General features: G+C 37.2%; 1 pseudogene across 1 annotated transcript; it reads right to left on the bottom strand.

Annotated features, from left to right (window-relative positions):
• Positions 1-3,752: 3,752 nt before the first annotated feature.
• LOC123838362 (small ribosomal subunit protein uS2-like) lies at positions 3,753-4,680 on the bottom strand (annotated as a pseudogene). Its single transcript, XR_006789459.1, has one exon. The product of XR_006789459.1 is annotated as a small ribosomal subunit protein uS2-like (transcript).
• Between the last annotated feature and the right edge of the window lie 576 nt (positions 4,681-5,256).

The following is a 5,256-nucleotide window of genomic DNA, read 5'->3' as shown; positions in this document are numbered from 1 at the left end:
AATGTACAGAAATCCATTGCATTTCTATACATCAATTATGAAGCAGTAGAAAGAGAAATCAAGAAATTGATCCCATTTAAAATTACACCAAAACCCATAAGATACCTAGGAATAAACCTAACCAAAGATGTAAAAATCTGTACTCTGAAAACTATAAAACACTTATGAAAGAAATTGAAGATGAAACAAAGAAATGGAAAAACATTCCAGGCTCATGGATTGGAAGAACAAATATTGTTAAAATGTTTGTATTACCCAAAGCAATCTACACATTTAATGCAATCCTTACCAAATACCACCAGCATTTTTCACAGAACTAGAATAAACAATCTTAAAATTTGTATGGAACTATGAGGACTCTGAATAGCCAAAGCAATCCTGAAAAGGCGAAGCAAAGCAAAGCTGGAGGCATCACAATTCTAGACTTCAAGTTATATTACAAAGCTGTCATCATCAAGACAGTATGGTACTGGCACAAAAACAGACACATAGATGAATGGAACAGAATAGAAAATGCAGAAAAGGACCCACAACTTTATGGTCAACTAATCTTTGACAAAGCAGGAAAGAATATCCAATGGAAAAAAGACAGTCTCTTCAATAAATGGTGTTGGGAAAACTAGACAGCAACATGCAAAACAAAGAAACTGGGCTAGTTTCTTATACCATATGCAAAAATAAACTCAAAATGGATTAAGGACCTAAATGTGGGACCTGAAACCATAAAACTCTTAGAAGAGAACACAGGCAGGAACTTCATTGACATTTGCTGTAACAACATCTTTCTAGATATGTCTCCTGAGGCAAGGGAAACAAAAATAAATTATTGGGACTTCATCAAGATAAAAAAGCATGGCGAAGGAAATAATCAACAAAATTAAAAGACAACTTCAGAATGGGAGAAGGTATTGCAAATGACCTCTGATAAAGGGTTAGTATCCAAAATATATAAAGAACTTATCAAACTCAACACCCCAAAACCAAATAATCCAGTTAAAAAATGGGCAGAAGACATGAATAGACATTTTTCCAAAGAAGACATCCAGATGGCTAACACACATGAAAAGATGCTCAACATCACTCATCATCAGGGAAATAACAAATCAAAACCACAATGAGATATCACCTCACACCAGTCAGAATGACTAAAATTAACAACACATGAAACAACAGGTGTTGGTGAGGGTGTGGAGAAAGGGGAACTCTCTTACATTGTTGGTGGGAATGCACACTGGTGCAGCCATTCTGGAAAACAGTATGGAGGTTCCTCAGAAAGTTAAAAATAGAACTACCTTATGATCCAGCAATTGCACTATTAGGTATTTACCCAAAGGATACAAAAATACTGATTTGAAGGGATACATGCATCCTGATGTTTGTAGCAGCATTATCAATAATAGCCCAATTATGGAAAGAGACCAAATGTCCATTGGTGGATGAATGGAGAAAGAAGATGTGGTATGTATACACAATGGAATATTACTTAGCCATAAAAAATAATGAAATCTTGTCATTTGCAGCAATGTGGATAGAGCTGGAGGGTATTATGTTAAGTGAAATAAGTCAGTCAGAGAAAGACAAATACCATATGATTTCACTCATATGTGGGATTTAAGAAACCAAACAGAAGAACTTAGGAGACAAAAAAAAGAGGGAGGCAAACCAAGAAACAGACTCTTAACTATACAGAACAAACAGGTTTGCTGAGGACGTGGGGGAGGATGGGTTAAATGGGTGATGGGGATTAAGGAGGGCACTTGGATGAGCCCTGGGAGTTGTATGTAAGTGACGAATCACTAAATTCTACACCTGAAATTAATATTCCACTGTATGTTAACTGAAATTTAAATAAAAACTTGAAACTACAAAAAAAGAATTGATAGGCTGGAATTCATTAAAATTAAAAATTTCTGCTCTGTGAAAGTAAGTATCAAGGGAATGAAGAGACAAGCCACAGGCTGCATGGAAATATTTGCAAAAGACTTATCTGATAAAAGACTGCTAGTCAAAATATACAAAGAACACTTAAGACTCAACAATAAGAAAACAAGCAATCATATTAAAAAATAGGCTAAAGGCTTTAACAAACACCTCACCAAAGAAGATATACAGATGGCGAATAAGCATATGAAAATATGATCCACATCATATGTCATCAGGAAAATGCAAATCAAAACAATAAGATACCATTACACACCTATTAGCATGTCCAGAATCCAGAATGCTGACAACAATAAATGCTACTGACGATGTGGAAAAACAGGAAATTTCATATATTGCTAGTGAGAATGCAAAATGGTACAGACACTTTGGAGGACAGTTTGGTGGTTTCTTACAAAATTAAACAAACTTTTGCCATATGATCCAGCAATCCCACTCTTTGGTATTTATCCAAGGGAGTTGAAAAATTATGTTCACACAAAAACTATACATGGATGTTTATAGCAACTTTATTCATAATTGCTAAAACTTGGAAGCAACCAAGATCTCCTTCAGTAGGTGAATGGATAAATAACTGTGATACATCCAGACTTTGGAATATTATTCAGTTCTCCAAACAATTGAGCTATAAAGCCATGAAAACACATGGAGGAAACTTACATGCATATTACTAAGTGCAAGAAACCAGTCTGAAAAAGCTGCATACTATATGATTGCAACTATATGATATTCTGGAAAAAGCAAAACTATGGAGACAATAAAAAGACCAGTGGTTTCCAGGTGTTAAGGGAGTGGAAGGGATGAATAGGTAGAGCACAGAGGATTTCAAGGGCAGTGAAAATACTCAGTATGATACTCTAATGTTGGATGCATGTCGTTATACATTTGTCCAAATCCACAGAATGTACAACACCATGTGTGAATACTAATGTAAACTATGGGCTCTGGGTGAGAATGATATTCAGTGTAGATCCATCAAATGTAACAAACATACCACTCTGATAGGGGTTGTTGATAATAGGGAAGGCTATGCCTGTGTGGGAACAAGTGGTAAATAGGAAATTTCTGTACCTTCCCCCCAAGTCTGCTGTGAACCTAAAGCTGCTCTAAAAAATTAAGTTAAAAAAACTTGGTTTTTGAAGACCTACAACTTCTCTCATTGATTCTTTTTTCCTTAACGTCCCCGTGTTCTCCATATTCTTGAGTTGAGCAAATGATTACTTTTGTCATTTTAAATAGTTCCTCATAGGAAATGCCTTTTTTCTTTTCCCTGAATATAACTTTGTCTTCTCTGATAATTATAATGATTGACAGCATGTTTAAAATAAAAATCATTCAGTTAGTATTCTGGGAAACTTTCAAGAATTAGCAAATTTCCTCTTGAAATTTCTTGGGTAATATCTTAAATTTGCTATTGCTAGTTTAGTAATGGCTCAAAAACCTGATAACACTTTGAAATAATTAGACCAGTTATCCAAACACTGCTACATGTAAGTGGGATATCTATTTTAATGCACTGACACCATAGGTTAACCAAAAAGTATTCCAAATAAAAAATTAAGATAAAATTTGCTTATAATATTTCATTATAATTTTCAAATATGAATTTTAAATTTTTATTCTGTGGTATTCTTGCAAATTCTCCACAATTTATAGGCACTTTATGTATAGTTCTGGTCATGTATTATTTAGGAAAATTGTATAAAATATTTTATTTATGAAAACTATATTTTTAGGAATAATATGTAATTTATTTTAGAATATATCTATTTATAAAACTTCATAAAACTGGTTTACTTTTTTTTTTTTTAGAAACTGTTTATTTTCCATCAACCTTATTTCCATTTTGTTTGCTTTGTGGAAGAGCAGCCTAAGACCGCTCAGTGGTTGTTCCTACCCATTCAGTGGCCTGAGCAGTGGGAGCTGCAGACCAGTCTTCAGTGGCCGGCTGGGCGCTCCAGTCTTCAGTAGGGAACTGCTGAATAGGCACAGAGGGCCCCTGCACGCCTTCAGACCAGTCTGCAACTTCAGGTTGAGTAGCAGTGAACTCAGGAGCTGGAGCAGTCCATTCACCCTGAAATTCCTCCTTGGTCACAGCCTGTTCAGCAGAGACCTGCTCTTCCTTTTCAATCTCTTCAGGATCTCTGTAGAAGTAGAGATCAGGCATGACCTCCCATGGGTGTTCATGGGAAATGGTGCCACACATGCGCAGAACTTCCCTGGCCAGCCTCTACCACATCAGACCCACTGAGTGAGCTCCCTTGTTGTTGAAAGGGATGGCAGTGTCCACATAGTGCAGAGGAGAGTCGGTGTTAGACAGAGCGATGGTAGGCAGGTTAGCATAAGATGTCTCTGTTAAGAGGCTGGTGGTCAGCCCTGGGATCAGTAACCACCAAAAGCCTCAGCTCTTGGAAGGCTGCCTGGATCTGGTTAGTGAAGGTTCTAAGAGTGAAGTGGCCGGCAATGGCAGTGGCCCCAGCAGCGGCAGCAAACTTCAGTATTCCCAGACGATATGACACTGACATCACTGGGTTTTCAATGGCAACCACAGCATGAGCTGCCAGCAGAAGCTTCTCCCAAGTTCTCTTCAGATTTATGATGTGGATCCCATCACTTTTCCTTTTGTAGGTGTACTGTTCCATTTGGAAGTCAAGGTTGGTGCCACCTAAGTGGGTTCCTGCTGCAAGGAATTTGAGGACATCTTCCTCCTTCACGCCGGACATCAAGGGCTCCAGACATTGTGAAAATTTCCCTTTACGCGATGATGGGAACGCAAAACAATGCCACATGGACCCTTCCCTGGGTAGCATGGAAAAGGAAAACTGGTTTACTTTTAACTCAATGAATATTAGTGTTTTCAAATATTTCAGAATGAAATGGGGATGTAGATATCACTCTATAAAATTATAGAGGTTTAAATTTCTGCAGTTTTATTTTTTTAATTTATTTTTTAAAAAGATTTTATTTATTTACTTAAGAAAAGGAGAGAGAGAGCATGATATCATAGGAGCAGGGGGAGGGGCCGAGGGAGAAGCAGACTCCCCACTGAGCAGGGAGCCCCATACAGGGCTTGTTCCCAAGACCCAGAGATCTTGACCTGAGCCAAGGGCAGATGCTTAATCGACTGAGCCACCCAGGTACTTTTAAATTGCTGCAGTTTAAAATATTATTAATATTCTGTCTCTTTCTTGGTATAGAATTTACAGTTTTGGATAATGTTAACCTGAGTTTTGTCTTTAAAAATGAATTTAACTGAAGGCCACGTCTTGTTGAACAAAATAAACCTTCAGCGACTTGCTTCATACAGACAAACTA

Source organism: Mirounga angustirostris, unplaced genomic scaffold, assembly GCF_029215605.1.
Source record: "Mirounga angustirostris isolate CCGP_5_RB_7025 unplaced genomic scaffold, mMirAng1.0.hap1 SCAF_3, whole genome shotgun sequence".
NCBI classification, from domain to species: domain Eukaryota; kingdom Metazoa; phylum Chordata; class Mammalia; order Carnivora; family Phocidae; genus Mirounga; species Mirounga angustirostris.
Note: the sequence above shows the minus strand (reverse complement) of the source record. Positions and strands in the feature narration are given on the sequence as shown.